The 11,024-nt window shown below is 44.1% G+C and overlaps 1 pseudogene; it reads left to right on the top strand.

Moving 5' to 3' along the window:
- The first annotated feature begins 1,076 nt into the window (after positions 1-1,076).
- Positions 1,077-1,483, top strand: LOC117284760 (annotated as a pseudogene).
- The last annotated feature ends 9,541 nt before the right edge of the window (positions 1,484-11,024 follow it).

Here is an 11,024-nt window from a genome sequence, read left to right on the forward strand (position 1 = left end):
GGGATCGATCAAACTCGGGACCTTGTGCTTGTGAGGCAGGCAGTGGACCCATTGAGCTAAATCTCCAGCCTCCTTGTGTCCTTTCCCATTTGAGCATTTTCTTCCCATTTTCCAATATCTATTGTACATTTCAGTCCTTATTTCCCCTTTCAGTTTCTCATACTAGAGAAATAAACATGTGTGTCCGATGTATTGTACTTAAGAGTATGGTCTCAAGGTCCATCCATTTAATTAGAAATGTCTCAAGCTTATTCTTCTTTATGGCAGCGTAGTACTCCACTGTGTGAAATAAAACCACATTTTTATCCATTCATTGCTTGATGGGCTTTGGGTTGTTTCCAAGATTTAGCCATTACAAACCGCGCCTCTATAAACACTGGTGTGCATATAGTGCTGTGGTGTGATGCTTTTAAATCTTTTGAGAAGATATCAAGAAGGGTAGGGCTGGGAATCTAGCGCAGTGGTGCCACCACCTGCCTGGCAAGGGAAAGGTCCTGAGTTCAACCCCTGGTACCAGAGAAGGGGGTGGATAGCCCGGTCAAATGGAACCTTTAGTTTTAGTTTTTTGAGAAATCTCCGCACTGATTTCCACAGCAGTTGCACCAGTCTGCACTCCCACCAACAGTGGAGAAGGGTTCCTTTTTCCCCACAGCCCCACCAGCGTTTGTTGTGGTCGATTTCATGATAGCAGCCATTCTTTGTGGGGTGAGGTGGAATCTCAGTGTTGTTTTCATCTGCAACTCGAATGACCAGTGATGTTGAGCATTTTTTCATATATTTATTTGCTGTTTCTACTTGTTTATCTGAGACGTGTCTATTTATCTCAGATGCCCACTTTCGAATAGGGACTTAAATTTGGGGGGTTCTGATTTTTGTGAGTTCTTTATATATTCTAGATAGCAATCCTTTGTCTGAGGAACAGCTGGTTTCTCTTGCTGTGTGAAAGCTTTTATTGCACCAAGGATGTACTCCGGTCCTTGCACTTGCGAGGCAGGCGGTGGAACCACTGAGCTAAATCCCCGACCCTTACTCTTTTTAAAACCTTGACTGATTGAGAACGGTGCACAGGTCACACAGCCCAGCCGAAGATGGGGACCTGCCCCAAATCCCCCACCTCGGGTGACATCTCCCTGCTTCCTGAGTCTCAGGTCCCACCAGGCTAGCTTTGGCGAGCGCCCGGAGCTGACCCAGCAGGAGCAGATTAGGATAGCGCAAAGAATAGGCCCTACACAGCATGTGCCTAAGGGAGTTGATGATCAGGAAAAAGACCCGGGAGTGCGTGATCTGTATGATGGGCTTTGTTTACGGGGTCCTGATTCGATCTCTGCCATGGGTGCACGTCTATCAGCTGGACTGCATAGCTTGCTGGTGGATGAGCTCCTCTGCGTGCCCCTCCTGCACAGAGCCAGTTGAGGCAGCACTGCTTTCGTCCTATGAGACTAAGAGAGCCAGGGTCTCTTGTCTGACTTCAAGTGAAGTCTGACTTCAGCTCAGGGATATTACATCATTCTTGAGTGCTTTTGATCTTTTGTCACTGAGCCCAAAGAGCCAGGGATTAGGAATTAAGATCATGCACAAAAGTTTCCTAGAAATTCCTGGATGACTGCAGGTGTTGAGGAAAGGGTGTAACATTTTAGAAATTTAGGAGGGGAAAGTAGGATCTTTTTTTTTTTTTTTTTTGGTACCGGGGATCGGATCGAACTCAGGACTTGTGTGTGGGGATCATGAGTATTGGTTGTAAGTATTGTTAGCTTTAGTAACTCCATATGTGTTAAGTTGAGCAGGTAGAGTGTTTCCTTTGTGGAATTCCTGAAAGTTACAGTTTCTTGTCTCTGACCTTTAGATGTGTGGTTGTCCGGGTTACTACTACTCACGGTGGGTTGTTTTGGTGAACCTGTTTGCTCTTTTCCTGTGTGACCTTTCAGTTACTATGGTAAACCCATCCCATAATAGTTTGTGGTTTTTTGCTTTAAAAGGCCGGTGCTTGCCGGCAATAAACGTCGCCTTGATCAGACTCTTGTCTTGGCGTCCTTCCTTTCTCTCTGCCCCATCTCCACCCCGCTGCTCTTTCAGGTTTGAGGCACTGCTGGACAGTGCTCTGCGTCGCCGGCTCGCGACACTTGTGCTTATGACGCAGGTGGCAGAACCACTGAGCCAAATCTCCGGAACCCTTTAGGCCTTTTAAAATGGTGTATTATAAGCCGGGCATGGTGGTGCGTGCCTGTAATCCCAGCACTCAGAAGGCTGAGGCAGGAGGATCGCTGTGAGTTCGAGACCAGCCTGGGCTACATAGTAAGTTCCAGGTCAGTCTCAACTACATAGTGAGACCCTGTCTCAAAAAACCAAAAACAAACAAACAAACAAACAAAACCCAACCAATAAAATGATGTATTATTGTTTGGGCTGGCTCTATGCTTGAAAACCAGCTTATTTATAACCTGTTGTAAGTGCTATGTTCTGTTTGCAGTTACGAAATGCAGAATTCAAAGTGATCTCCTAGCTTGTAAGCAAACTGAGATGCACTATCCCTTTTCCATAATGAATGAGTTAAGGACTGGGGATTTAGCTCAGTGGTTCCAGTGCCTGCTTCATAAGCACAAGGACCCGAGTTTGATCTCCAATAAAAATAATAACAATAATAACAATAATAATAAATAAAAACTTTTAAAATGAGTTAATGCATCAAGAAACCAATTCCAGCAAAGCGGTGTATCCTTTCCTATATGTTTATCTAACTGTTTGGGTTGTTAATATGATGCTGATTGAAAGTCAAGGTAAATTTTATTTTATTTTATTTTTTCCCTCATTGAGTTTATTGGTACATTTTAGGTATACGGTACAGTTACATTCATTATTGGGATCTTGTACCTTTACATGACAGGTCTTGGTTCTCATTTTTTCCCCTTGTCCCTGCCCTCCCTTCACCCCCTCCTCCCCTCCCCATTTACAAACACTTTATTTCCATTGTTTCATTTCAAGGTAAATTTTAAATATTAAGATTTCTGATGTATTGAGCTTGAATTATGCCACCATGCTTATTTGAAATGAAGGCGACACCATCATGAAACCTTGACCCATAGCAAAAGTACACTGCATCTCTCATTATTGTTGTGCTGGGGTTTATTGAAGTTATATAAACACACCTCATTCTGTGTCTCTTGGAAAAGTATCTAGTAAGCCCTGCTGGATGACTGATATGACTTAGACAGGGATTAAAGGTAAATGTGTTTCATGCTTTCAACACAGATGCGGAATTCGTATAACCGCATGACTTCATAGTTGTGATCTCAAAAAAGGAATTCCTCATTTAACTTTTCTTGCAGTTAATGTAAGAATACTCTAAGCTTCTGAAGTGTTAGAGGTAGAGATGGTCTAGTAAATACGTAGTAGTAATGTTTTACCCACTTAGCATGTGTTTATTTTTCCTTGTGCACTCAAAGGTGACTCATTTGTTCAGCTCAGAGATATTACAGCTAAAAATCATTCATCAGCAAAAGGAGAAGTGGCCTCCTCCTAAAGAACAAAGGTTTCTTATTATTTTATATTGAGTTGAATATTTGGCTCTAACACTTTCTACATACAAACAGGTTTCCGGAAGGTTCTTCATAATTGCATTATAGGAAAACTTAGTATGTCATAAGTACTTATTTGACATTCAACTGTATTATGCATATTTGATTAACTTCCTTATGAGTCCCATGATGGAATGACTTAGAGATAAATTTGATGAACGTTGAAAGAAGCTAGAGCATCAGGTTCTGCTAAATTGTTACGTATATCTTGCTTAAATTTCTGTTCATTAATTTATATCTACCCAATTACATAAAGCAAATTTGGAGGAAAAAATAAATAAAATTTTGATTCACTGATTGAGGCAAGGGCTGGCCTCGAGCTCCTGGGTTCAAGGGAATCTTCCTTAGCAGCTGGAACTATAGGTATTTGCCACTGTGCTGAGTTCCTGACCACAATAGGAATTGTTATAAAAATCAACAATAAATAGGGCCAGGTATGGTGGCATATGCCTGTAATCCCAGCATTGGGGAGGCTGAGGCAGGAAGGTCACCGTGAGTTCAAGGCCAGCCTGGGCTACATAGTTCAAGACCAGCCTGAATTGTATAGTGAGGCCCTGTCTCAAAAAACACAATCCAAAAATAAATACATAAATAAAAATAAATAAAGCAATTTCTATGTGCATTACTATTACTTGAGCTAGCTAATGGAAAAGTAGATTTCAGCAAAAATACCATTATTCGTGATAGTAAGGATAAATTGGCTTTGGTGGGGTCATTTTAAGGGTTTTGCCAAGAATGGAGCTTTCATGTCCTACTTTCCTGTGACACAAACATGGAAAAGACTGGAAAACTAGGACGTGGTTGGTGACTGAAGACCTGGGGCCCTTTTGAGCACCCTGCAGTGAGCCATGTGTGTGCTCCGCTTGTTGTTTATCTTCAGGGTGAGCATTTCTTGGGGTGAGAGCCATCTCTGCCATGTGGGGGACGTTGCTAACCTTCCTGGGAGACTTAGGCAACCTAAGCTCCAGTTGCCCTGAGACAGAGGACAGAAAGACAAATCCAACACGATTCCTTGTGTCTAAAGTCTCCAAAAAAAATTTTTTTTTTTGGTTTTGAGACATCAGAGGACAGAAAGACAAATCCAACACGATTCCTTGTGTCTAAAGTCTCCAAAAAAAATTTTTTTTTTTGGTTTTTTGAGACAGGGTCTCACTATGTAGTTGAGACTGACCTGGAGCTCACTATGTAGCCCAGGCTGGTCTCAAATTCACAGCGACCCTCCTGCCTCAGCCTCCGGAGTGCTGGGATTACAGGCGTGCACCACCACACCCAGCTGTTTCTCATACTCTTGATGGCAGATAGGCAAAGGAATCTAGTACATTCAGGGCCTAGATTCAGGGCCCTAGCTCAGCCACCTGGTAATGGAATTTTTGTTTTGTTTTGTTTTGTCTGTTTTGTTTTGTTTGTACCAGGGATAGAACTCAAGCCCTTGTTTTACAAGGCAGGCGGTGGAACCACTGAGCCAAATCCCTGACCCGGGTAATGGAATTTGATGAACCAGATGGGACCGGTGCTCTCTGCTGGAGCCGATTGGACATTCCAGTTCAGGGGTCTGCCAAGGCGATTCCTCCCAGGATAAAGGTCCTTAAAGGCTCAGAACACTCCTCTTCCCTTCCAGCCAGTCTTACTGTGTCGTTCTGTCAGGGTTTTGTTTGTTGTTGTTGTTGTTGTTGTTGTTTAATACTGGGAACCAAACCCAGGGCCTTCAACACTGAACTACAACCCAGCTGTTTTTTAATTTTTTATTTTCAGACAGGGTCTTGCTCAATTTCCCAAATTAGGCTGGAACTTGCCAGTGCTGGGATTACAGGCATGTGCCACCATATCTTGTCCCCATATTATTTCCATAGATCTCTTCTGGTACTTTTGTTTCCCTTGAGAATTAATTACTATTGCAGAGCACAATGATGCACGCCTGTAATTCTAGCACAGGGGAGGCTGAGGCAGGAGGATTGCCACTAGTTTGAGGCCATCCTATGCTACAGAGTGAGTTCAAGGCCAACCTGAACTACATAGAGACCCTGTCTCAAAAAAAACTGATTTTAAACCAGGCATGGTGGCGCACGCCTGTAATCCCAGCACTCGGGAAGTTGAGGCAGAAGGATTGCTGAGAGTTTGAGACCACCATGGGCTACATAGTGAGTTCCAGGTCAGTCTCAACTACATAGTGAGACTCTGTCTCAAAAAACAAAAAACAAAAAACAAAACAAAACAAAAAAAACACCACCACCACCAACAAAACCAAAACAACCTGATTGGATCAGTGGTATAGCACTTGCTTGGTGTGTGCAAATTCCTGGATTCAGTACCCAGCAATGCAAAACAAAAACCCTGATCTTGTGAAAACTGGACCTTGTCCTCAAAATGCTGTTGCAGAGAAGTCATTCCAATTAGGGCAGCAAGGCCTTGCCCAGTGGGAACAGGCTGTAAACATGAGGCACTTGGCTCTCTTCAGAGACCATCCAGCCTATTTTGATGCTATTGTTTATCTCCACTACAGAAATCTGCCATCCTTGACAGGCACAAATTAGCTGTCTCACAATGTAATAAATGGTAGCTATTTGTAGGTATTTCCTCACCCCCCCATCTTAACTATATAGCACACAGGAGGCTGGCCTCAAACTCCCCATCCTCCTACCTCCGCCTCCCAAGTGCTGGGAGTACAGGTATGTACCACTGTGCCCAGCTACTTGTTGCTATTTATGGGTTGTTTTTTCTTTTGAGACAGGGTTTCACTATGTAGTTCAGGCAGGCCTTGAACTTGTGGTAACACTCCTGCTTTAGCCTCCAGAGTGCTGGGATCACAGGTGTGCGACACCACACCCAGCTTCAATTGCTACTTGTGTAGATACTGGGCTTGTACCTGCGTGCTGCACAATAGTTTGTCCTGTCTATTTATAGTAACCATTAGAGGGGCCGGGGATTTAGCTCAGTGGTTCCACCACCTGCCTCACAAGTACAAGGACTGGAGTTTGATCCCCAATACCAAAGAAAAGAAAAGAAATAGAGTAACCATTAGAGATATCCAGACATTGGAAAGCCTTAGCTGGAGGTTTAGCTCAGTGGTAGAATTATTGAGGCTCTGGATTCCAAACTTAGCACCAATAGTCAAATAAGAAAAAATAAATCTACCTGTGGGCCATGTTTCCTTGAGGATGTCCAGAAATTTCCAAAAATAGGGCAAGCATGAGCTGCTCAGAAGAACTCCCAGTAGGGCCAGGTGCAATGTCTTATACCTGTAATCCTAGCATTGCGGGAGGCTGAGGCAGGGAGATTGTAAATTCAAACCCAGCCTGGGCAATTTAGCGGTTTAGTGAGAACCTCATCTTAAAAGAATAGGGCTAGGGATTTAGCTCAGTGATGCCACCACCTGCCTTGCAAGCACAAGGTCCTGAGTTCCATCCCCAGCCCACCCCCAATCATTAAAAGAAAAGAATAAAGGGCTGGACAAAGACCCTGGGTCTAATCTCCAGGACCACAAAATAAAAACAAAAACAAAAGAAAAAGAATTCCTCAGTAGGGACAGCTAACTTTATCCTGGGGGAACTGGGTCATGTGCTTCCTATTGTGGCTGTCATGTGATTGGAAAGGCAGGTCAAAACTTGTCTCACTTTTGGAAAGACGTCACAGTGACCCTTCTGTGTTAGAAGCCTAACAAGGCTGTTGAAATTTAAACTCATTAGACAGAGTTGTCAGGAACAGTTGCATAAACCTTAATTTCCTTGGACTGAGCAAGTAGGGATTCTGATTTAACAAACACTTATGGCCTGGGCTGTGGCTCAGTGGCAGAGCACTTGCCTGGAGTGTGCAAGGCCCTGGGTTCCATCCCGGCGTGGCAAGAACCGTGCACTTCTTGCTGTAACGTGTAAACACTACAAGTTATGTGGAACATTTTTAGAAATGATTAAAATAAGAGGGCCTGGTTAGCTAGAAGAGACCACCTGGGCTTTTAGACCTGCTCCTAGGTCCTGGGTTTGCCCCTGCAGGAACCCACCAGCTCAAGAAACTGTGAATGACCAGTGGTCCGCTCAGTGCCTCCTTTGCCCCTTCGATCACTGCCTCCGGCAATTGTGACCATCTTCTCACTGTCAAAATTCTGTGAATGCTGCTGCCCAGTGCCATCCAATGGAAAGGCAGGCTTATAAAAAAATTATGATGTGTCTTCATCCACTTTATTCACCGGATCTGGCACTGTGCATCTTGTGGCTTGGCCCCAAAGTCAAAATGACCATGAAAGGTAAATGTTTTGAATCAGTTGAGGACATTGAGGCAGCCATGACAGCCCAACTAGACACAGAAGAGGACGAACTGCTTCAGAAAGGGGCAAGAACAACGGGATGCGTTTAAAGCAAGTATTCTGAGATGTGCCTTAATGGCAGTGTGTCTTTTACTGCAATAAAGTTTAACAATTGTAAAATCTTCACCGTGCTTTGCAGCCACACCTCAGTGTGCTGTTTAAACACTCTGTGCTCAGAAAGCTTGGGCCACGCATGGTCCCAAGCAACCTGCAAGACCTGTCTCCCAGTGCAATGCTCTAGAGCAGTGACAGGGAACTTTTCAGAGCTTTTAATGAAACAAACAGCTCACTGTGGCCCATGGGCCATAGGTTCGCCACCATTGCTCTATAGTGTTCCTTTGTGTGCATGTGCAAAATTTATTATCCACTCCCGAGTGGATGTGCATTTGAAGCTTCTGAGTAAAAATGCCATAAACATTCTTTATGTCTTTGGTTAACATGTGTATATGTTTCTGCCTAGTCTAAGCCTAGAAGTGGTGTCACCGGGTGATGGGTGCGTGCCCAGACATTGCCAGTTTCCAACATAATTGTGCCTATTACATTCCCACCAGCTGCTGCATAGTTCAGGCAGCCCTTGAACTCACTATGCAACCCAAGCTGGTCTCAAACTCATGGCAATCTTCCTGCCTCAGCCACCTGAGTGCTAGGAGTACAGGCATGTGCCATCACACCCAGTTTTGTTTGTTTGCGTTTCTTTAAACTTTTTTTTTTCCAGTACAAGGGATCAAACTCATGACCATGCACTTTTGAGACAGGTGAGGTGCCACTGAGCTAAATCCTCAGACACCCCCCCCTTTCTACTTTTTTGAGACAGGGTCTCACTGTGTAGTCCAGGCTGGTCTTGAACGCACTATGTGGCCCAAATTGGCCTTGAACTCACGGTAATCCTCCTGCCTCAGCCTCCCAAGTGCTGGGATTACAGGCGTGCACCACCATGCCCAGTCTGTTATGTTCTTAAGGAGCAATTCATACATTGTATTTACACTTCGTCAATTATGTGACTGGAAGCCATCTTTTTGGACAGACATGTCTTTTTGTTGGTCTTGGCAGATGGGCCTTACAAATCCATAGTGCTCCAGGTTTGATGGGGAGAGCAAGCAAAGATTTCCCAAGACTCTAGGAGATGCAGATTTAACTTTGAGGGAGACCTATAGCCTGTGCAAGGGTTTCTTGCACAGGCCATACCTGAGGGCCACATAGGACGTGACTCATCTCCTAAGATGCCTATGTGAACGTGCAACCTCCACGGACATTTCAATCTCCTGACTTCTCTAAGCACAGAAGTTAGACTCCAGCCTGAGGAAAACAAGAGATGTGCAGAAAGCCTATGTGAGCTGAAATTACCAAGAAAATGGGGTTGGATGGAAGGAGATCCTGAAAAAATTGAGATTTCATTTTGTAGAAGGAAAATACAACATGTTCATTATTTTCCTGAAATTTAAAAAAAATCATCTTTGGCCCTATCCTTTGTACTTTGCAATAAACACTTAACTCTATGGTGAGCCATCATGGTAAGCCTTGACATAGGCCTAGCCATGGTTGAACTATGAGTCACCCCGCCGGCACGGATGTGCTGTAGCCCATGACAATGGGCTGGTTCAACTGGTGGTCTGACCTGTTGCCTAACATGTAGCCTAAATGTAGCCCATAATACTTGTAGAACCTTGTGACCTTTCCAGTCTGCTACACCCTGTTTGTACTTTTGGTTTCGGTTTTAGCCTATATATACCCCACCCTGAAAAATAAACGGGGCCTTGCTGCGGTAGAGCATGAGCCTGGAACTAAGTTCGTGAAACTGCTCTCCTGTTGTTCTTCCCTCGGGTTTGGGACCTGCTGGCAGGATTCTGACGTTGCGGCTCGCGACATAACTCCATAAGTATAATTATGTTTTTTTTATAATGACCCCCTGATAAAACTTCAGAGCCTAGCCTTAATAATGGTTGTTTTAATAATTAACTAAAAGTATCTAAAATTCCTTTGGCTATGGAGGGAGAGATTCCATTCTCCATCATAAAGGTAGGACTCACCATCTGATTTTTTTTTTTTTTTGAGACAAGGTCTCCCTAATATAGTTCATTGGTTTTGGTGCCTGCCTCGCAAGGGCAAGAACCCGAGTTTGATCCCGGGCACAAAAAAAAGACACTCGCTATATTTATTGACAATTTTTTATCTGCTGGAAGCACACAGACCAAGTATTAATTGGAGCAAAGTCGTGCACCTCTCTGTGAGGAGCCATACGCATCTGTTTTGCATTGCTGAGTATTAAGCCCCGGACTTTGCACATACCAAGCAAGTGCTATAGCACGGATCAAGTCAATATTTTTTTGAGACAGGGTCTCTATGTCACTCAGGAGTCATTCCTCTTGGGCCTGCTGGCTTCCCAGATGTAGCCTAGGGCCTGTCATGCTGCTGCCGCTGTTCCTAACAGCCCCCTCTCTTCGCTGGCCCTCACTGGCATGTCTAGAGCCTCTTTGAAATTATTTTAATAAAGGGGCTCAGAAATTGTTGCTATGGTCCATGGAGTCCTTCGAACGCCACCTGTAATCACGGCTTTCGATTGTATGTTAAAAGGGGCATCTTTGAAATTCTGAGCACTATATATAAGGATTTTTTGGAGGATCAAACCCAGGGTCTGGAGCACACTAAGAATGCTGGCAGTGTAGCTATGAAGTTAGCTATGTGCCAGCCTAAAAATTTAAACCCGTTTTGCCACTCCCAGGCAGCATAGCCACAGGCAAGTTAAACTCTAGTTTGATTCGCTCACTTCTCTTACCTTGTCAGCATCTCCCTGCTCGTTTTTATTTTCCCACTCTCAATGTGTCTCAATTTCATTATTTTTTTTCATTTTCTTGTACTATTTTTGTCCTGTATTTTTATTTTGTTTTTGTTACCAGAGATTGAACTCAGGACCTTGTGCTTGAGAGACAAGTGTGGTGCCACTGAGCTAAATCCCTGGCCCACTCTGTTTCGGTGGCTTCATAAACTTGTTTTTGAGATCAGGCCTCACTGATGTCAAATTCCTAAACTCAGCGGGGCATGATGGTGCACACCTGTAATCCCAGCACTCAGGAGGCTGAGGCAGGAGGATCTCTGTGAGTTCAAGACCAGCCTGGGCTACATAGTGAGTTCCAGGTCAGTCTCAACTACATAGTGAG

This window comes from Fukomys damarensis, unplaced genomic scaffold (assembly GCF_012274545.1).
Source record: "Fukomys damarensis isolate Sample0158 unplaced genomic scaffold, DMR_v1.0_HiC HiC_scaffold_39, whole genome shotgun sequence".
Taxonomy (NCBI): domain Eukaryota; kingdom Metazoa; phylum Chordata; class Mammalia; order Rodentia; family Bathyergidae; genus Fukomys; species Fukomys damarensis.